Here is a 23,182-nt window from a genome sequence, read left to right as displayed (position 1 = left end):
TCAGTGGTTGCCAGGAGTTGGGAGGAAGGGACTGATGAACAGGTGGAGCTCAGAGGATTTCAGGGCAGTGGAACTATTCTATATGATACTATTATAGTGAAAACATGTTACTATACATTTGTCCAAGCCCCATAGACTATGTAACAACAAGAATGAACCCTAATGCAAACTACAGACTTTGAATGATAATGATGCATTAATGTAAGTTCATCCATTACAACTGAAGTACCACTCTGATAGGGGAGGTTGTGCGTGTGTGGCAGCAGGGGTTATTTGAGAACTCTACTTTCTTCTCAGTGTTGCTGTGAACCTAAAACTGCTCTAAAAATAAAGTCTATTTTTAAAAATGCTTTGAAAATGACAGTGTACTTTAAAATGTAAGATATTATTAATAATGGAAGCATGTATAGTAAGTTTTTGTTAATCTCTCTCCATACCTGTCCAAGTCCCCCATGTCCTTGGCCTCATCTTCCTGCCTATCACCTCCTCCTTTCCTTAGCTTGGCCTCTCTTCCTCTGGTCCTTGTTCTTCTCTTGAACCTTCCCAACCTAGGTTCAATCCCGCTGTCTGTCTCCTCCTCCATGGCTATACCACGGCTGCAGAGCTCTGCTGCAGAAAAACCACAATGGTGAAGATGGTATCTACTGTACAACTTGCATTCTCCTACATCAGCTCATCCCTTAGTGTTTTCTGCCAACTATTTCTGTTTCATCAACCAGAGCTTTCTGCTTAAAATATGTATCAGTAAGTTTTAAGTGTAGTTTGCTTTTCTGATATTGTACTATTTTGAATGAATAAAGATTCTCAAAGTCTTAGGCTGTTTCTTCCAACTCTACAGATAATATATGTCAGCTTTTTTGGATATATATAAAATTGGATTCATGTTATTAATTAAGCTGTTTTCTATTAAAACAATTAAAATAATCTGGCTTCTAATGATCATGTATACATGCATGGCAGGTAAACATATCTATCTATGACAATTCATTCAAAAATGTTTATGCATTAGCAAACCCAGGGGGGTTGATGTGTTTAGAGTAATTTTAATTATTGGCGTCTTTAAGAAGATTCTGTGGAAAAGTTGAGTCATATTTCCTTCTCCAATGTGCCTCAATGCCCTGGAATAAGCCTTGCTTGTTCTTAGATTAGGGTTATATCGTCACTCAATGAGCTCAAACAAAATCTAATTCAATCCTTTATACTAGCATTTTGAAATTATGACATTTCACATTAAGTGTATATTGCTTTTATTGAAAAATTTTGATCTAGCAACATGGGCCTTTATCCTCACATAGCAACAATCAGCTGGTAGGAGCCATCAGCCATTCCTTTAGAGAAGGCACTCATAAAGAGTGATGGTCAGTTACAATTTATCATTTCACTTTCACTTCTTCTGACACCATCTCAGGTGCCTCCCAGGTCCTTTTTTTTTTTTTTTTAACTTATGCATGAGAGGCACAGACCTAGGCAAAGGGATAAGCAGGCTCCCTGTGGGGAGTGTGGTGGGGAACTCGATCCCAAGACCCCAGGAACATGACTTGAGCCAAAGGCAGATGCTCAACCACTGAGCCATCCAGGTGCCCCGCTACCAGGTGCTTTAGGCATTTAGTTTGTAAACTCTTCTACACCTGGTCCTTGCTGCCTTTCACCTACCATCACCTGTGGACATGAGAGGCACTGTGGTGCTCTAGAAAGACCATGGGCTTCAAATCAAATGGACTCAGCTTTGCCACTTACCTGCTGTGTGACCTGGGTGGGGTTATTTTTTCTGTCCCTTTGTCTGTGAAAAAGGGAATAATGATGGTGTGGTTATGTGAATTAAAGGCAATAATGGGGGTGCCTCGGTGACTCAGTTGGTTAAGCATCCAACTCTTGATTTGAGGTCAGGTCATGATCTGAGTCATGAGATGAAGCCCTGAGTCAGGCTCTGTGCTCAGTGGGGAGTCTGCTAGAGATTCTCTCTCCCTCTCCCTTTGTCTCTCACCTTCGTGTGCTCACTGTCTTTCTCTCTAAAATAAATAAATAAATAAATAAATAAATAAATAAATAAATAAATAAATCTATCTTTAAAAAAATAAATAAAGTTAATAATATACATAACATGATTTTGATAGAGCCAGGAAGAGGCAGGAAGGGCTCAGTGAGTGTGCCCTGCCTCCTTTGACAACCTCTGAGTTCACCTCTCAGGAGATGACAGGGCTATTCTTATAAGTCTCTAGCATGGTCAATTCATAACTAATTTGTGTGATCCTCTCAAGTATCTAGATACAAATAAAAATATAAGAAACTGGGGGTAGCTGGCTGGCTCAGTTGGTAGAGCATGTGACTCTTAATCTTGGGGGTCATGAGTTTGAGCCCCATGTTGGAGGGGTAGAATTTCATGAAAAAATAAAATTTTAAAAAAAAGAGAGAAAGAAAGAAAGAAAGAAAGAAAGAAAGAAAGAAAGAAAAAAGAAAACATAGGAAACCAGATAGTACTTAGGTAAAATTTATATTCTATAATTGTCATCTGCCTCCATCAAGGAAACATAATGGGTTAAGCTGTTAGCCAACAGTACTTCTATTGCTTGGAGAATAATCCTATGGCATGGTAAGTCAAACTCTTGCAATCAGTTATATAAAGAAAACAAAAATGAAAAAGTTTGTGATTTGGCCTTTTTCCAAAATTGGGGGGTGGTGGCAATTCCGTATATGCCACACTTACTCACACTGTAACTTTTGTAGAGTTCCTGATATATCTATATATCTAACTTGCTTTTTATGGTGCTGTTGTAACAAATCACTACAACTCAGAGACTTAATGTATTGTCTTATAGCTCTCTAGGTCTGAAGTCTGACATCCATGCCATTGAGCTAAAATTAGTGTGTCAGTAGGGCTGCATTTATTTTTTTGGAGGCTCTATGAGTGAATCCATTTTCTTGCCTTTTTCTAATGCTAGAGGCCACTCATATTCCATGGCTTGAGGTCCCTTCAAAGCCTTCAAAGCCAGCAAAATTGTATCTCTCCAACCATCCTTCCATAGTGACATCTTTTTCTCTAACTCTTCTTTTGCCTTCTTCCTCTTCACTTTTTTTTTTTAAGATTTTATTTATTTATTCATGACAGACACAGAGAGAGAGAGAGACAGAGACACAGGCAGAGGGAGAACCAGGCTCCATGTAGGGAGCCTGATATGGGACTCGATCCTGGGCCTCCAGGATCACACCCCAGGCCGAAGGTGGTGCTAAACCGCTGGGCCGCCAAGGCTGCCCCTTCCTCTTCACTTTTAAAGACCCTGTGATCAACTTGGACCCACTCAGAAAATCCAGGATATTCTTCTTATCTTAAGGTCAGCTGATTAGCAACTTTAATTCTATCTGCAATCTTAAATCTTTTTTAAAATTATTTTTTTAATTGAGGTATAATTAACATAACATATGCCATTATATTAGTTTCAGGTATACAGCATAATGATTCAATATATGCATATACTGCTAAATGATTGCCATATGTCTAGTTAACAGCCATCACCACACATAGGTATGCTTTTCTTGTTATAGAAATTTTAAGATCTACTCTCTTAGCAACTTTCAAGTATACAATACAGCACTATTAACTATAGTCACCATACTGGACATTATATCCCATGACTTATTTATTTTATAATTAGAAGCTTATACCTTTTGACCACCTTTACTCATTGTACACCTACCAACTGCTTCTGACAGCCACGAATCTGTTCTCTTAACTGAGTTCATTTTGTTTTGTTTTACATTCCATATATAAGTAAGATCATATAGTCTTTGTCATTTCTTGTCTGACTTAATTCACTTAGCATAATGGCCTCAAAGCCCATCCATATTGTCCACTCAAACTTCTTTGCCATGTAATGTAACATATTTACAGGTTCCAGGGACTAGGATGTGGATATCTCTGAGGTACATCTTTCTGAGTAAGTAGGTACATTACTATGAATTTATCTTCCTTAATCTTCACAACAACCTTATGAAGTAGGAACTACTTTTATGAATAAGAAAACTGAGGCTGAAGAAATGTAACAAATGTGCTTGGGTCCAGAGCTGGTAAGCAGCAGTGAAATTCAAACCCAGAGCTACTTTCCCTTAAGCCATGTACTTAATCACTATACCATACTGAAATTTGTTCAAATGCTATTTTTCTATTTTTTTAATTTAAAAAAAAATTTTAAGATTTTATTTATTTGAGTAGGGGAAGGCCAAAGGGAGAGAATCTTAAGCAGACTCTGCACTGAAAATGGAGCCTGACCCAGGGCCTCATCCCACCACCACAAGATCATGACCTGAGCTGAAATACAGTTAGACATTTAACTGACTGAGCAACCCAGGTGCCCTTCTTTCTATTTTCTATGTAAATGATTATTATAGTGAAAATTGGATTTTTTTTTGGGGGGGGGGTGACTGGGTTAGCCCAAGGAGTATATATGTATCAGTTAAAATTCAAATAAAGACATTGTCTCTATATTTTTCAAAATTTAATTTTATATTATCAGACTTTTGCAACTGACTTTTCCTACCATGCTCCAAATTGTTAGTACCACTTGTTTTTAAAAAGTCAAACAGATATAGTTTCCTCCAAAGACTGTGAACTATGACTGCTTATTAGCATAGTTTAAACATAGTTTATGTGATTCAGCCTCTTGCCTTGAATACCTTACATCACCAATTTTTTTTCTATTTAGGGAAATGTTATGAGATTAATTTCTCATAAAATTTCTCAGAGTTTCTCCTAAACTCTGTTAGGAGTTTAATTTCTATAATCTTAACTTCTAGCAGCTTTCTCTTCTACCTGTTTTTCATGATTGTTCTCTAATGCAAATAACTAGCAATTAAAAGTAATTTATCTCAGTCATGAGTTGAAATTATAAGTAATGAGATAAAATTTTAAAGAGGTGGTTGAGGCCAAATAGCATGCTTGTAAAACTTTCAAACAGTATGGTATCAGGCTTGAAGAAACACAGCAGGCAAAAGTGGTAAGATAGTTAAAAAGACTATTGTACTGAGGAATGCATTCAATACTGAAAGAATTCCACATGGCATAAGGAAAAAATTAGTGTGTTTTTTCATTTTCTGTCAAGGATATGAAATTCCCTTGAAAGCACAATGCATTGTTTGTACATTGAACCTTCCGACTGTCTTAACACGGTGCTTTGAAGAGGAAATGTTTGTTGAATCAGTGATATTTATATTTACATATGATTGCATAAAAAGCACCTTGCAGATATCTAGAAGAGAAAATAAGTTATAAATAGTTTATTTAAACTACATAAAAACTAAGTGGGTGTTCGAATGACCAGTTTCAAATTCAAATCCCAGTCCACAGCAAATCATGATCTATGCCAAGGACGAGGAGTGGAGATCGAGGAAGAAGCTGAGAAATAGGTGATTCCATGAACATTAGCTGTGGGAACAGTTCTTTATTATATGCTTCATAAGTGATTTAAACTACTCTGTGGGTGGGGATTAAATTTTTAATTTCTACCTCTCTGAGCCTAGCACAGCACCTGGCATACACTGGGTACTCAACAAATAGTTACTGAATGAAGAATAAAGAGAACAAAAGGCATTAAATTCTCAGATGACACCAAATCAGCATGGACACACATATAAATTACATATTGTGATCTCCTATACTAATATATTGCACACGCTGTAAAACAGAAACCCCAAATTTTAAAACATGAGATAATATACTTTAAATAATTTTCTGACATTTTATTAATAGTATAAAAGCCTTTTTGCTTCCATTTGATGCTTTATTACTTGGAACTTTTGTAAAATCTTGGTTTAATATCTTCTGATACAGTGATTTGAAGATCTGGTTTGAAGATCTGGTTTGAAGTTTAGCTTATTCTGATATTATATTTTAATAGCTGTCATAGCTGAAAAAGATACTTCAAAAATATTTAGATTTAAATTGAAGAAATACATTCTTGTTTCTATACCTATTATTCATTTTCTTTTTTTTTTTTTTCATTTTCTTCTTCAATCTCATCAACCAGTTCTTTTTTTTTGTTTGTTTGTTTTTGTTTGTTTGTTTTTTTCATCAACCAGTTCTGCAAAGGTTTTTGTTGAAGTCTTACTAGGAAATTTGCATTTTCTCTGCTATCGATCAGCAATTCTTGCAAACTAATTTAAAGGCATTGCATTTTAATTAGTTTAAAGCCCACTGAAATTATTTGGAAAATATTTAAAGAAATTGAAAATTGTGTTTCCAAAATTTTTAAGTATGTATATATGAAAGTTTTTTTAAAGATTTTATTTATTTATTCATGAGAGACACAGAGAGATACAGAGAGAGGCAGAGACACAGGCAGAGGGAGAAGCAGGCTCCATACATGGAGCCCAACGTGGGACTCGATCCCGGGTCTCCAGGACCAGGCCCTGGGCTGAAGGCGGCGTTAAACCACTGAGCCACCTGGGCTGCCCATATATGAAAGTTTTAAAAGGACACACACACACGTTTTCTCACAATGAAATTACACACAGGTAAGAAATATTTCTAAACATCATTTTCAAACATTCCCTCCATAGTATTTCTTTCAAAAACACATGTATACTTAAAGAGAAGGTGGATGGAGTTACTTACTCATTCAATGGTAAAACTTTCCCTTGAAAGGAAAATACTAGTCACAGAAAAGGTAGGGAAATCTCGATCCTTTGTATTTTTAAGAGGAACTGTGTCATTCATCTTGATATTTATTCTTTTAAGTAGTAATAATAGCTAATGCTTATGTAGTGCTTATTTTGGTGGTAGATTTTTATATATTAGCTCACATCATCCTCAAACAACTTGATGCAGTAGATACCATTATGCTCTCCAATTTACAGATGAGAAAACTAAACCTCAGAGATGTTGAATAATTTGCCCAGGATTACATGGCTGGTGATGGTAGAACTATGGTCAGACCCAAAAGTGTGTATGCAGAAGCAATGCTTTTAACTCTAAGTATCCTGAATACTTCAGTAGAAGATAAAGAGTTTCTATGATTAATCTCCATCTCAGTACAAAGTATTATATAGATCCTATTGAAAGGATTTGTTTTGGGGCACCTGGGTGGCTCAGTGGTTGAGTGGCTGCCTTTGGCTCAGGTGGTTATCCCGGGGTCCTGGGATTGAATCCTGTATCAGGCTTCCCGCAGGGTGCCTGCTTCTCCCTCTGCCTGTGTCTCGGCCTCTCTGTGTGTCTCTCTTGAATAAATAAATAAATTTTTTTAAAAAAGTTTACTTCTTTCTTTTTAGATAAAACAAATAGACTTTGGAGTATTTTCTTCCTGAACTGTATTAGATTGTCTTGAGCACTCTTAGGATGTATGCCCTCCATGTTTTTTGACTTAACAAATATGATGAAATTCAAAATCATCCAGGAGAAGAACAGTTTTGATAAAAATAGGTATAGGGATAATCAAAACAACCTCTCCAATATAATGCAAGAAAACATAAGTAGGCCAAAAGAGCGTTTGAAGTTCAGATTTTAAAATCTGAAAATGACGAAATGTAATTTTAAATATGAGAATAATTCTAAGTTACAGTATAGGAGTGTGAATTGAAGAGCTGTGAGAGAATGCTCTCACTGTACTAAGGACTTACCTGATCCTTTATAGAGTTCCATGTCTCATACTGAGCATCTCATCTAAAGAAGAATGTGAAGAATTTGGAAAGAATTCATATGAGAGTCATAAAACATTAAAAACAAGAGAGGTGTGAAAAAAAGTTAAAAGAATTGTAGTTGTTTATTCTAGAAAACCTGAAGAATTTAAGGGTCTTCCAGTATATGAAGAGTTATAATCCCTTAAAGTCTATTTAAGTCTTTGACACATCTGGTTGAGCCAGACACAGATGCCTTTGAGAATTAGTTGCAGAAATAACAGCAACACACTTTTTTAAGCCAGAGGCTATTAAGCCTTTGCATTTGAAATAGGCTCAATCATTAATTGTACATAATTAACAGTAAGTAACTGAGTCACCAAATGACTAGTGTTTAAGAAAAGGTATTATTTACTACTGATAAGCAACTAAAATAATTGTTATCTTCAAAGTCCACCTAGTAGGTTTGAGCTCAAAGGCCTAATATGATTCTCTGAGGAATGTAGTAACTGCTGACACAACTTATGTAAGTACGTTATGGTCAACCATTAACAGACGTAGTTTATGTATGTAACAGACTATCCAAACAAAAGTCAGGAAAAAAAAAAATGAAATGAGAAAGAAAAAAGAGTGATTTGTATTTTGTTCTTGATACTCATAATAACTAGATTGGAAGAAAATGAGTTTTCCTTAATCTCCTTAGTAGAGAAGGATAATAGTTTTACTTCAGATAATTAATGTTCTTAGCAAGATTCAAAGTAATTTCTAGCAACTTTTCATCAAAAAGCTGTGCCAGCAATTTAAGGGTTCTGATCTCTTAACACTTCCCCTTGGTTTTTCTCAGGAGTCTAATATAGAAAGTGAAAAAGTCCTGTGATCTAAAAGTCTTTATATATGACCCTAATGTAGTCTTGCTTTAAAATAGTTTTCTTGGGATCCCTGGGTCGCTCAGTGTTCCTGCCTTCGGCTCAGGGCATGATCCTGGAGACCCAGGATCGAGTTCCACGTCAGGCTCCCTGCATGGAGCCTGCTTCTCCCTCTGCCTGTGTCTCTGCCTCTCTCTCTCATGAATAAATAAATAAAATCTTAAAAAAAAAAAGTGTGTTTTGTTACAAAACACACTTGGATTTCAAGCACCTCAGTTTTGAGTTTGAACATGGCTAATTCGGCCCAACAAAGATGTTGAGCTTTGGGTCATTCCCACCCCCAACACACAAAATGAGTACACTCTGAACCATTTTCTAGATGAAGGAAACAAGTTAATTTGGCTCTGTGCCAAGGCAGTATAAACCAGTATCAATTTCAGCTCCCACGAATATCTGAGTTTTTCTAACTATACCTTGGGTGGCTTTGTGTTTTACTAAATTGATTTGCTCACAAAATTCAATAAATTGGTCACTTTAATTCTTATATTCTTACCTATATTTCAGCAGGCTTTTCAGGTTAACTATTTCCTGAGCCAATTCATGGCTTGGACTATCCCTAAACTACCTTCCCAAGAATGGAAGGTAGTCTTCTTTTTTTGAAGCTGTGGGATGCTACAATTGGTATACCAAAGGATAAACATAGCAGGAAACTATAGCAACAGCTCCTGGTGTCTGACTCACTTAAGGAGATGAGTTTGTAGTAGAATGAACGAAAAGGTGCTATGAAATCAATACAAATAATACAAATCAAAAACATCTTTGCTTTTGTAATCACGTGGTTGGTAGCACTGTTCTTACTTCTCTGATCTTCTCGATTTATTTGCTGTAAAACAAGTATTTTCACAAATGCTGGCCCCCACTTCTGTTACCAACTAACTTATAAATAGAAACCATTCAGGTCCCATAGCTGTTATTTTATCAAATTTTCTCCCTATGGATAGTGAGATTTCTTATATTGTTAACACTCCTCAACTCTTCCAAAGTTACAGTGAAAGAAATAAAAATAATAGAGGACTTGAGGGGCAACTAGGTGGCTCAATCAGTTAAGTGTCTGCCTTGGGCTCAGGTCATGATCCCAAAGTCCAGGGATAGAGCCCTCTATCAAGCCCTCGATGGAGCCCCTGGATGGATTCTTCCAATCAAGCCCTTGATTGAGCCCCCAGATGGAGCCTGCATTAGGCTCTTTGCTCAGCAGGGAACCTGCTTCTCCCTTTCCCCCTGCCTGTCACTCTGCCTACTTGTGCTTTCTCTCTCTGTCAGATAAATAAATAAAATCTTTAAAAAAATAATAGAGGACTTCGTTATGATATAAAAAGGGAAAAGTTTTTCCATTGTGAAAAGTAGGTGAAAATCAGGCACTTATCTTATTGGAATATGTTACTTATTGGAATATGCTACAGAAATTCTGTAGCTTCTCTGTGCCTCTGTTACCTAAAAAAATATGTATTTTGTCAGGTGGTTGTTTTTATTTTTAATGCTTAGACCAACAGTTTACAGTATTGCCAGTCTAATTTTCTAAAGTTCTGAACGTAACTGTATCTTAGTATTTCTACTATAATTTTTTCTTGTTATTTTTAGGACCTCTACAAAAAAAAAAAAACAAAAAACAAAACAAATGCCAATACAAAACTCTAAAATTTGACCATTCTTTATACTAGTAGAAAAGGAATATAAAGCACTGGCATTTTTATATTCGTGTTAGAGCTAATAATAATGATGATGACAATAGCAATCAATTGATATTATGTCCCAGACATTCTACCAAGTTCATTTGATCCTCCTAGCAATTTCATGAGATAAGCACTATTATTATCTCTGTTTCACTGAAGAGAGAAAAGTACTATTATCCTATGTTACTGGTGAAACCAATACTCAGAGAGGTAAAATAATTTGGCCAAAGTAGAAAGTGGCAGAGCCAGAATTTGAGTCTGTCCAATTCCAAAGTTTATCCTCATAATCTCTACGTATAGTTGAACAAAATATTTGCCCTATCTGCATGAATAGAGTCCTATTTCCAAACAAAATATTGGAACCCATAGTCTAAACAAAAAACTTTGTTTTTAAATTTTATTTATATGAAACCTTTTATAAAAGCATAAATATCAGCTAAACATTTAGCGGAACATTCAACAACTTTTACAATTTTACAATAAATTGGAAACATAATGGAACATGGAGATACGATCTATATCTATAGGTTAATATGATTAATCAAAGTGATCAGCCTTAAAGTGTGACTTTAAAATTAATTTTAAGTGAAAAAGCCCTTTAATATAAGTTGGTGAGTATATTTATTTACAACCTCTAGTATTCTGGAAACTCAAGCTAGTAAATGGCAGCAGCTCTCAGATTATAAATGCAAAATACCCAATTTATCAGTTGGATGTGGCTCACCCATCTTCTTGTCTTAAAATTTTGTGGGAGGTGGTGTGTATGCATGTATGTACGTGTGTGTTCTTCACAGCAGGAAGACAGATTTATTCTGGAAATGTAATGGCTCCCAGATGTTTGTTTTTTAAGAAGAAGGAAGGAGGGAGGGAGGGAAGGAAGCAAGGAAGGAAGGAAATTGAAATGTGATAGCCAAGTATATATGTATCTCTAACACCAGAATGATGTCACTACGTTTGGAGTTTTTTTTTTTTTTTTAAGATTTTATTTATTTATTCTTGAGAGGCACAGAGACAGAGAGAGAGGCAGAGACACAGGCAGAGGGTGAGGCAGGCTCCATGCGGGGAGCCCTACGTGGGACTCGATCCTGCGTCTCCAGGACCACACCCTGGGCGGAAGGCAGGCCCTAAACCGCTGAGCCACCCAGGCGTTCCCTCATTTGGAGTTATTGACACAAAACTACCTTCTGTCTGAGAAATTTTTCAGCACTGTCAATATGGTTTTAATTATGAGACTGATCACTTGTTGATTTTGTTACAAGGGAAGAAATTCTGTAGCTTCTCTGTGCCTCATTGTGTGGATCACAGTGAAAACACACAGAGGACCCTTGCAATGCGCTGATTTGTATCTACTGTATTTTACATCCATTTCTGTATGCTACTGAAAAATCATTGTTTACAAAGTCCTGCAGGATTATTATGTTTTGAAGTATAAAAATGTTGGATTCACAATTCATTTTAAGAAGGAGAAGGCCATACTGCGCTAATGGACATTACAAATGAATATGCTTACCTTTACCTGTGGGTTAAATTTGTGAGTATTATTTTATTTTTTTTATTTTTTTATTTTTTGGTGTATTATTTTAAAACATAAGGAAATGTCCCCTGAATTTAGAGAAGCCACACATAAATGCTGGCTCTTCTAATTTCCTTGGGAAGTTTATTTGTTCATAGATTTATGGCATAGTCCCTGGAATCATATGATCTGAAGTATAGATCATTGCCTCAAAATCTAAAACAGGATATAGGCATAGTAATCTCTATATAGTTGCTTGAGTGGATCTTCAAGTGGTTTATCTGATACAACTTAAACTCCAGTAGTGTTGTGGAGCAAACGACACCCCCACTCTGCTTCAAAATCCTACTTTATTCCACGCCCCCTGAAATCATGCAAATCTTAGTTTTCCACTCACCTTCTTTACCTCTCTTTATCTTATTTGGGAGAAAAAAAAAAAAAAAAAAAGGAGACCAGGAAAATGCAACTTCTATATTTAAAGAATCAGAAACTGTCAAGTGTGACCTCAGCTGACTTGGAGATGAATGGGAGCGCAAAACAAACAAACAAAAAAAAGTAGCTCTGGAAAATGCGTGGAAAGGAAATTTCCCTGTCCCTAGGATCCGCCAATTTCTGAACTACCAACACAAAAGCCAAAACGTTACTGATGGGGGGGGGGGGGGGGAGGCAGAAAACTTCCAATAACGCTAAATGAAGCGCAGTCACTGTGCTTTCACACTACATTATCTGGGTGCTTATTTCGCTACTTCCCTGCGTTTCCGATTCACAGCCCGCGGCAGGCCCACCAGGCCCCCGCCGGGCGGCTCCTCACTCGGCGGGGTCGGGCGGTCCTGCCCGCGCCGACCCGGGTCGGCTCCCCCGGGCGCGCCGGCTCCGCGGCTCCCGGGCGGCAGGAAACCTCGAGGAGCCCCAGCCTCCAGGCAGGATCCACCCGCGTCCCCTGAACTTCGCGCACACGGCGAAGCGGCCGCCAGACCGCGCGCGGTGGCCGGGCTCCGCGGGGACGACAGCGAGCGGCTCCGGCGGCGCGGCCGCGGCGGGCCCGAGCTGCAGCCCCAGCGGGGCGCGGGCGCCCTCCCGGCCTCCCGCCCGCCGCCCGGCTCTCCCGGGCCGCCCGGCACCCTGCGGGAGGAGCCGCGGGCCGCCGTGACGCGTCAGGGAGGAAACGGCGGCGCCCGGCGGCCCCACGGGGAAGGAGGCAACGCGAGTGCGCTCGGCCCGGCGCCCGTAGCGCCGGGAGGCAGCACCGCCGAGCGGGGTAGGTGCGGGGCCGCCGCGACCGGGGCGGGTGGGCCGGCCGCAGGGGCCGCGCGCGTCCGGGCCGCAGGGGAGCCCCCGGGGCGGGAGAGACGGGGCGGAGCGGGGCGAGCGCCGCCCGGGCCTCGACTGCCGCCTCGCTTCCCAGCAAACGTGACTTTCCCGGGTCTTCTCGCGGCTCCCGCGACCCCTCAGCCTGAGCAGCTCCGAGGAAAGCGAGAAGCAACGCCCCCGCCCAGCCCCCCGACTCTTAGAGTCTGCGGTCTGGGTTTCCTCGAGGTGAATTCAGATTCTGCTTTTTTTGATTCCTAAACGCTCGAGCCGTGAGGGTGGACGGACCTAGTTAACCCGCGCGCGGCTGCGCGGCGTCGCGGGGCGTCCGGAGGGTGGGCGACCCCCCGCCCTGAGGTGGGAAGAGGCGGGTGCGTCACCTGGAGGCTCGCGGACGGCGGAGGCCCCGGGAGTGGACCGCGCGGCGGTCATTAACCTGCTGCCAGCGGGCCGGACCAGGAGACCGAGGCGTGAGGACCCTCAGGTTCTCCGGGCTTTAAACCCTTCCCGTCTCTTTTAAGGTGACTCCGGCTCTCTTGCTTCCCACAGCTTTAGTATTGACACGTCCCCTTTAGAGTGGCTTGAGATTTTTAGGTTTGTCATCTTTAGTGGTGGTTAGCTGGGAAAATGGAAAAGAGAATTCATCCCCTGAGACTTCAACTCTTTCATCATTTAATTCTTTGCACAGTGACTTCTGAACTGTGAGTTAGGATTTTGGTCCTGCGCAAAAGACTGGTGTAGTTGAGATGCAGGCACGCTTGAAATGCGGGAGAACATATAGGGCCCCGTAATTCCCACATCTTTATTGAAAATATTAGACTGTTGTGTGTTTGGATTCTCTCTTTTGTCTCTAGGTTGAGGACTTACCCAGCCAATCTGGGAAGTGACTTATTTACTTAATAAACACTTAAGCGGCTCTTACTACGCGCTTGGGCTCCTTCTTAGTGTTTTGTAAATATTAACTCAAGTTCTTAACTCAAAATATTAAATTATAGCGGTTCTGGCAGCGAAGAGGTTGTGTACACTTCAGTTCCCCAAATGTCATTGCAAGAGCTAGAAACATTAGAGGAAGTTTCAGGCATATTTTAGGACTGGGTGTGCCTTCTGGCGCACTTGGCTACCACTCCTGTAAGACAGGCCGCCACCCCTTCACTCCCTGGGGGAAGGGAGTCTGGAGCTACAGGAATGAGATCTCTTCCTTGCAGATCACCAGATCCCTAGCATCGTTTATAAGATAGTCTTTCTTATCCACCCTAGTACCCATCTTAGGTAACTCTGGAGAGACCAGAACTTCCCCCTTTCTCAACCGTCACTACATTGAGCCTAATTTTGCTTTTAAAAGGAGCTTTGAAAAAAAAATAATAAAATAAAATAAAAGGAGCTTTGTTCCTAATATGTGGGACAGTTGATGAATCCATACTTTAGTGAAATGTACTATAAAATAGACTGTTTTTGTTTGTACACATCAACATAACAAAATAATGCTTTGTGATTTTGGTGCCATTTGGTGTTGGTAATGTTGAGTCGATCCTCAACCTGGTAGATGTCTAATTTGTGATTTGCAGATATACAGAGAGAATATTTTTCCAGAATAAAGTAGCTTCTTCAAATGAGTTCTTGGCCTGATGGCCAGATTGGTAGAGACCCAAAATGATGAATCATGGTTCTTATCATTATGCTGGTTATCAAAATCTGCATGTCATACTAGCTTTCTCTTTCTAGCTTTTTCTATCTCCCATTTAAATTTCCAGAAAGATGATTAAATGGAGCTATAAGCCTTATTTAACAAGATTATGAAGTGTCTCCTGGAAGCAGGAAGGCTCACTTTTCCTCTGATATAATTTTTGGTACAACAGATAGTGGCGTTCATGAATTCAGTTCAGTGAAATGACAACACTTTGATGGTTTACAGAGTGCTTCCAAGTACATGTGGGAAGTTGGCAGCCATTTTTTATTCCTCTCTTTACAGATGAGGAAACTGAGGCATAGAAATGTTAAAATGCCTTAGCCAGGATTGTAAGCTGGTGGGGGAGAGAGCTTAAAAAGAGAGCAGGTGTGTGGACAGTGCCTGGCATGTGCCATGAATGACTCCAAATGACTTCAGATTTCTTGGTCTTTCCAAACATTATGCTTCTCAAATACCATATTGATTTATGCCTAAGAGATTTTCCGGCCTATACCAATGTCCCTGTTATTTCAAACAGTATGTGATAAAACAAACATCTTTTCTATAAAAGAAAGGAGAGTGCCTTTTAGATTCATTTCTTAGGACTTAACTCTGGTTTTGGAAAAAGCAAAAAGATTGGTTGTTTTGTTTTCTTCTCAAACATCCTTCTTTTTTCCGCTGATTTGAAGACAGTTTAGATTGGACATATGGTTTCATTGTTTGTGTTGACAACTTCCTTATCTCTCCCTGCTCATTGAAGGTCATTTTTAAAAAATATTTTATTTATTTATTCATGAGAGACAGAGAGAGAGAGAGAGAGACAGACAGACAGACAGGCAGGCAGAGGGAGAAGCAGGCTCCATGCAAGGAGCCTGATATGGGACTGGATCTTGGATCCCCGGATCAGCCCTGAGCCAAAGGCAGACGCTCAACTGCTGAACCACCCAGGTGTCCCTGAAGGTCATTTTTAAGGACTACAAATCACTGTAGGTTTTCAATGTCAGTGAACTCAATTAAGCTACTTAGATTTATGATCAGGTTCAAACACAATGATTATAGGTATTGTCTTTTTTTGTAGCATCTGGCACTTCTACTGCTGTGTTTTTTGAGATGTTGTAAATACTTTAGCATAAAGTATCTTTTTAAAAATTTTTATTTATTTAAATAATAATCACCAGGGGGCTGGAGCTCACAACCTCAAGATCAAGAGCCCCATGCTTTCCAACTGAGCCAGCCAGGTGCTCCTAAAGGGTCTTTTTATAACAAAAAACAAAAAACCCTCAACTGTTTATATCCTTTGAGCATAATCTCTGTATCCTAAAGTATGTGACCTGCAGATGGTTAACCTTCAATTAGAGAGGAAAATATGGCCATTACCAGCAGGGAGGAATTGAGAAGGATATGGAAAAAAGAGAGATGGGGTGGCCTCTCCCATGAGGGATATTAGGTGGTAAGAAGCCCTTAATGAAGCCAGACTGAGTCATCTGCCTGTCAACATTCTTCTGTGTGGGGGTGGAATAAAATACTTTTGAAACCTGCCTTGTTTCAGAAACCACTTTACCTTTTCGAATCCTCATATTTTCTCTCTCTTTTTTTTAATTCATGTAAATTACTGACTAAACTGCTGATTCATGAAACGCAAATTATGTAACATGTTATTCCTGACAGAAACAGCTCCCACATTTTTAAAAGAGATTCAGTGCTTCTGTTTTCCTCTTTACCTATCCCATTCCTCATGGTGACATCTTTATTCTCATTTCACTTTTTTTTTTCCTATTTCATGGAGAAAAAGTAAATCTAAGAGGTGCTGATTCCACATCTTGTAGTTCATGTCAAAGTAATTTTAACTCAGTACTAACTTTGAGTGAATCGTCATTGCTGAGGAAGACGACGTGGAAATCAAATGTTGAAGGCTGATTCAGAGCATCAATAAGTAACATTCTATTACCTGTCTGAAGCTGAGCCAGGGGGTTTTCAAAGGGAATTAGCACAGTGTACAATATCCTTGTACAGTTTCCCAGGGCATCTATTTCCCATAGGTCCTGAATACCTGTCTTGGTCCATCTCCTTATAGACACTACTTCTTCTATTACTCAAAACTAAAATCTATTTTCCTTGGATGTGGGTGGTGGTGAGTGAAAGGAGGGTGAAGGGAATTGTTGTAGAGTAAGAGATTGATAATATGTAAGATAGAAGACAGGAGATGTGTGGGTGAAGTAATAAGTAAGCTCTCATGGTGGATTTGTACTTTGTGCACAGTACTGGCCTCCCTCAACAGGGCCATGAATATAGGGAAGACCTACATGGGATCAAAGAATGTTTGGCAGGGATTAAAGACATCTACTGCTGTGAGATTGGCAGGCAGAGCCCCTTTGTACTACCAAGGGTGGAAATATCATTCCAGGTAGCAATTTCTTCAGGCCATGTTATGAGTTTAAAATGTAGAGGGCCAGTTCTGTGGCTTTTAACTTGAGAGTAGGAATGATTTGGCAGGCTTTTGGCTGCGTAAAGGCCTGGATTATGTACCTTTTTAAAGGCTGACATTTTTTGGAGAATGTCTATAGTGTTGAGATAATGTTTTTCCTCTTACTGTTTTGTGATTTTAAATAAATGGCATTGTATTTACATTGCATATAGTAATGAATGTGATTCAGGTTAATTGCTTACATTCAGGTTCCTGATGTATTTGCTATATGCCAGTCAATGCCAAACTTTTTTTCCATAGGTAAAATAGCTTTCATATATAATATATTCATATATAAAATTGGAGTCAGTGATGAACTAGCCATTCCACAGACAGCGGATGAAATGCCCTAATTTCATCCTAGTGAAATGGGGCTTCACTAGGACTTGACTAATTGTTCACTTGAGTTAAAAAATGAGAAGGACCTTTATTACTCTAGTTATTTACCTCCCTGTTTTTAAAATAAAAATAAAGTTTACTTAAAATGACCTGGTTTCCATCTCAGTGTCCACATATACAAACACACACAAAGGACTAAGTGTATAGACTATATAATCTAATGCACATGTATGTTATATATATGACTAGCTAAGAAGGAATACAAGAATTCTATCATTCATTTCCCGAGAAAACACTATACATCATCTCTTCCCCCATTTTAATTTTATTGTTGTCTCTTATATTTTCTAAACATTATTATTATTTTTTAAAGATTTTATTTATTTATTCATGATAGACACACACACACACACAGAGGCAGAGACACAGGCAGAGGGAGAAGCAGGCTCCATGCAGGGAGCCTGATGCGGGATTTGATCCCGGGTCTCCAGGATCATGCCCTGGGCCAAAGGCAGGCACTAAACCACTGAGCCACCCAGGGATCCCTAAACATTATTATTAATTACAAAGGTACGCCTGCCCTTAAATTCAAGCAACTGAGAAGCATATTAAATAAAAAATGAGTACTCTCTAATCTTACCCACAAAGATAATTCACCCTCCATTTTTATATCCTTCTAGACTTTTCCCTATGTTTAAGTAAATTTGTATATCTATATAGGTATACGTACATCAGGTTTTTTCAAATGGGACTCGTTCTACACAATATGTTCTTTTGTTTCGTATTTAACACCTTATCATGTACATCTATAGATCTATATAAATTTTGACATCTACATAGTGATCTATTTCATAGCTAATAACATCCATTTTCTAGCTCCATTACTTATATGTTCCTTCTCTTGTATTAATATATATTTAAAATATATTTAAATCACCAAAGTAATGCATCTTTTTTTCAAGAAAAATTTAAAGAACAGGAGAAAAGAATCACCAATAAACCTACCATCCCTTAACAGTCGCTAGTAGTACTTTAGAGTACATTTTCCTAAACTTCTGTGTGTATATATCTGTATTTTCAATGCCATTTTAAAAATTTCTCTTATACAAGCTTGCTTTGTTGGTTAGAGAATCATGTTTATGTAGCCAACCAACGTCATAGATTCCATGCATGTTTGAACCAGTTATTTTATAGTTTCCTGGCCACCTGCCATACCCTAAACCTGGATAACACTCATGAAATTTATACTACTGCTCATCAAGGGGATGAGGTGAGGGTACGTGGGTGGACTGACAAATCCATCCAAATCAGCATAAATCCTCTTTTTTTAAAAAAAACAAAAGATTTTATTTATTTATGAGAGACACAGGGAGAGAGAGAGAGGCAGAGACACAGGCAGAGGGAGAAGCAGGCTCCATTCAGGGAGCCTGACGTGGGACTCGATCCCAGGTCTCCAGGACCATGCCCTGGGCCAAAGGCAGCGCTAGACCGCTAAGCCACCTGGGCTGCCCAAATCAGCATAAATCCTTTTAATGGAGGTTGGTCAATACTTGTATCTTAAGTACATCTAAAATACAAGATGTTTAAGAACAGAGGTGATGGAATATTTTCATATAATTCTGATCACTACAGGAGAAGCCAAAGTAATGGACTTGAACCAAGGAAAAGTGTTAAATTCAGTTAAAAATTAGAAGAGCTGAACTTTAGATGTTTTGAAATAGTCTCCTAATGATAAGCACATGGTTTGGAGTGCTTAGTTTAACAAAGTCTCAGCAATAGTAGGATAGATGACCTTGAAGTTCCTTGTGATCCTCTTCTATTACAGGCTGTCTCAGAGTTAGTAATACCTGACTTAGTATAATTTCATGCATATAACTCCCTAGGTGCATACTAACTCCACCAGTCTTTCCAGACAGCACCTGTCCAGGCTAACATGTCTCCACCCACTGAGCATGTGCATAGCTATCACGCATGGTCCTCCTATGTTCTCTTGCCACCTTCCCCCCTTTCTGAAAGTTTAGAAGTCTTTTGATCTTTTGCTTTTTTTCCTTTTCTTGCAGCTTTTGCTCCAAGGAAATTTTTGTTCTTTCTCCATCCCACTCTCTTCATTTTGACCTTGAGCAAAAAAGATACTAATCATGGTGATACAGTTAAGAACAAGCCTTTAATAAGGAAAAGGAAAGCTTTTAGTTTGAGAGGGAAGGTAGACATTATAAAGAACTAGTGGTTTCAACCTTCAAAGCCCTTGAGAATACCCAGTAATTCCTTTCAAAATTTCCACAGAAGTCTCCACCCACCTCCTCTTCTGTAAATAAGCTGGTTTTCCTTAAGCGTTGACATGTATAATAAAATTTATAATTGTTTACAATTGGGGGGGAACTCATGTCGTTGCAATAGCATTGTTTTGTGCTACTCTTTCCCTGTTGAAGATGTTAACAATCTTATGGATTGAATTAGAATGTTTTGGTCATAAAAACTTCTTCCAAATAAGACCACTCTTGCCTTCAGAAAATACATCTAGTTCTAGGTAGCTGGTTTAGAAACAATTTCTTTGGTTTTAAGTAAGTTGAATAGTAAGAAGGCTATTTTAGATAAAAGGTTAGCAATCTTTGAGAAGTGGTATGTCAAGATTCCAACCCTTTTCTTTCCAGATTTTCATCAGCAGAGATAATGCATTTGGTGAGAAGCATAGATCAGACTTTCATCCTTAGGAGTCAGAGAAGAAGCAATACTGGTTGCAAGAATGTTAGTTTGCCACTGGAGACTCTCTCAAGTCAGGCCCTGATAGCTATAGCTGACTTCAGCTCACCTGTTAAAGGTGCTTTGGCAAGACATTCTGAGGAGCTCCACACCAAGAGAATAGCTGCTTAAGCTAAACTGAGAGGAAAGGCCTTTTTTTTTTTCCATAAATATTAATGAAAAAGCTTTTGAAAAGACATTTTTATTCAGCTTTCAAACATGATTTTAAAACTGATGTTGGCTTAAATATGAAAGTTTGTTATCATTCACTTGTTTGAACTGGGTTAGTAAACATTGAGAAATTAAGACTTTGCTATAATTTTTTTTAAATGGCTCTTATTTTTGTAGTTTTTTGTGTATCTAGGGGTGCACAGTTCACATTTAATCCATTCTGACCTAAGTAGCTCTCTTTTCTGATTGATCTTCTGTTACCTCCTACCCTCTCTTCTCGTGAATATCTGGTTAAGTTTTTTGTTACCTGTGAGGGAGTGATTTCTTTTTAATTAATGAAAGATAAGACACTCATGGAATGTTTTAGCAGAGAACATTTTTTTAAAGAGATTTATAAGACTATGGTCCCTTTTTTCCTTGAATTTTGTTTCCTCCTTGGGGTTTCCTTTATTTCTGATTCCCACTGACATTGGCATCATTTATGTTTCACCACTTAAAAGTCCACTCATGTGTGAATGAAAGTTCCCGGCCTGTTGAATTTATTTGTTGCTTTCATTGGACACTTAGGATTAAAAATTTGCTTTTGAAATGCAGAATGGTATTTATAAATTGCTACTTTGGTGTAGAAAAACAAGGAAAGAAAAAGGATATATTTTTGCTGTGCTTGTCTAAGCATAGAGAGACTCTAGAAGGCTACTTAGAAATTAACAGTGTTTATCTATTTGGGATTGGGTGGTGAGAGCTGGGTGGGTAGGGACAGGAATGGGAAACATACTTTTCTCTGTCTCTTTTTTATTCTCTTGGTTTGAACCATGTCAATATGTAAAAATCATTGTAAAAATCATTTTTAAAATTGTGTCTATTAATTTCCTGACTTATAGAAAATAAATCTATTTTCCCTTTTCCATATATCTTAAGGAATGTTTTATTATTTTTTTTACAATAACACAGCTTTATATATTTTGTTTTTAAACAGTTTTTATTTTAATTTCAGTTAGCATTAGTGTTCTACTAGTTTCAGGTGTACAAGATAGTGATTCAACAATTCTATACATGACCCAGTGCTCATCATGATACCAATACTCTTTAATCTCCGTCACCTCCTTAACCCATCCCCTCACCCACCTCCCCTCTGGTAACCATCAGTTTCTTCTCTGTAATTGAGTCTGTTTCTTGATTTGTCTCCCTCTCAAAAGTTGTTGCTTTAAATCTTTTTAAAAGAATCCTTGTGTAGTCTAGTCTCAAAGGACTAGCAGTATTTTGTGGGCATTTTGACCTGTTCTGCTCTCTCAAGTGAGATTCAGTATGAAGCTTTCTCTTAGGAAATTCTGATACTGAAAATACAGCCAAACCTTAAGTTCTTGCTGGCTTATTTGATGAATCATTTTACTGAAGCTGTCTGCAATATTCTGCCAACAGGAAATTCAGTTGTTTCCCAATAAAACTGTCATATAGTACCAGCATAATTAGTGCAAAGTTAGTTGATTTTCCCCTCATGGTATCTTGTATCTTATCATCATGGTTATAATTTACCTGCTTAAGATTATATGAGTTTGATACTTGTGGAAAATAAAGGTTCATTTACTTTTAGTACTTGGGTAATTCTGTCCTTTTTAGTACACACAAAGCCAAACAGTTTCTTCATCAAGGATTTCTGTAGTTTTTGTCATTTGTGACTTGTACTTTAGTTTGTGGAGAGCAAAGAGAAAGGAACTAATATTTGTTGGGTATCTACCATGTGCTAGGTGCTTTAAGACCCTTTTAAAAAATTATTATTATTATTATTTTTTTTTTAATTTTTTATTTATTTATGATAGTCACACAGAGAGAGAGAGAGGCAGAGACACAGGCGGAGGGAGAAGCAGGCTCCATGCACCGGGAGCCTGATGTGGGATTCGATCCCGGGTCTCCAGGATCGCGCCCTGGGCCAAAGGCAGGCGCCAAACCGCTGCGCCACCCAGGGATCCCTATTATTATTATTATTATTATTATTAAACGATTTGAGAGTATGTGAGCATGCACACACATGTGCAGGAGCAAGGGGAGGGGCTGAGGGAGAGGGGGACAAGCAGACCCCGTGCTAAACAGGGAGCCTGACATTGTGTAACCCTATCCCAGGACCCTGAGATCATGACCTGAGCTGAGATCAAGAGTCAGACGTTTAACCGACTGAGCCACCCAGGTGTCCCGAGACATTATTTTAAATCTTTTTTTTTTAATTTATTTATTTATTCATGAGAGAGAGAGAGAGAGAGAGTGAGTCAGAGACACAGGCAGAGGGAGAAGCAGGCTCCATGCCGGGAGCCCGATATGGGACTCCATCCCGGGACTCCAGGATCACGCCCTGGGCCAAAGGCAGGCACCAAACTGCTGAGCCACCCAGGGATCCCCCAAGACATTATTTTATTAAATGTTCAGAAGAACTCTGGGGAATAGTTTTATTTTACAGATGAGCAGATTGGGGCTCAGTGAGGTTTTGAAGGGGGCTATACTTAGGCAACACAGGGCAGAGCTGATCTGAACACTTCTACCTGGACTTACCAGGAGGTCTCCTGTGCCTTTGAGGAGAGGGTAAAGGCTGACTCGGCTTAAACCCCTCATAGGCAGAATTGATTTACAGATAACTCAGATTGCCATCTGCTGTTGAGGTAGTGGTTAAATGAGTTTGAAGACTGGCTTTTCAGTTTACCTTATTAGTCTGAGATTACGTTGTTTTAATTTAGTAGCTGGTGCCAGACCTTAAGAAGAAAGCTGACTGAAAATGTTTTAAATATCATATATTTC

The 23,182-nt window shown here is 38.8% G+C and overlaps 1 protein-coding gene across 3 annotated transcripts in view; it reads left to right on the top strand.

Moving 5' to 3' along the window:
• Positions 1-23,182, top strand: part of SGK3 (serum/glucocorticoid regulated kinase family member 3) — a 171,929-nt gene that overhangs the window by 24,774 nt on the left and 123,973 nt on the right. Inside the window, exon 1 of one of the 3 annotated variants that reach the window (XM_026012161.2) lies at positions 13,100-13,247. The exons of 1 other annotated variant lie outside the window; for it this stretch is intronic. The gene's annotated coding sequence lies outside the window, so the exon portion shown is untranslated. Of the gene's footprint in view, positions 1-13,099; positions 13,248-13,403; positions 13,541-23,182 lie in introns of those variants that run through there. One more of the 3 variants, XM_072734619.1, reaches the window with a different exon arrangement.

Source organism: Vulpes vulpes, chromosome 13, assembly GCF_048418805.1.
Source record: "Vulpes vulpes isolate BD-2025 chromosome 13, VulVul3, whole genome shotgun sequence".
Classification (NCBI taxonomy): domain Eukaryota; kingdom Metazoa; phylum Chordata; class Mammalia; order Carnivora; family Canidae; genus Vulpes; species Vulpes vulpes.
Note: the sequence above shows the minus strand (reverse complement) of the source record. Positions and strands in the feature narration are given on the sequence as shown.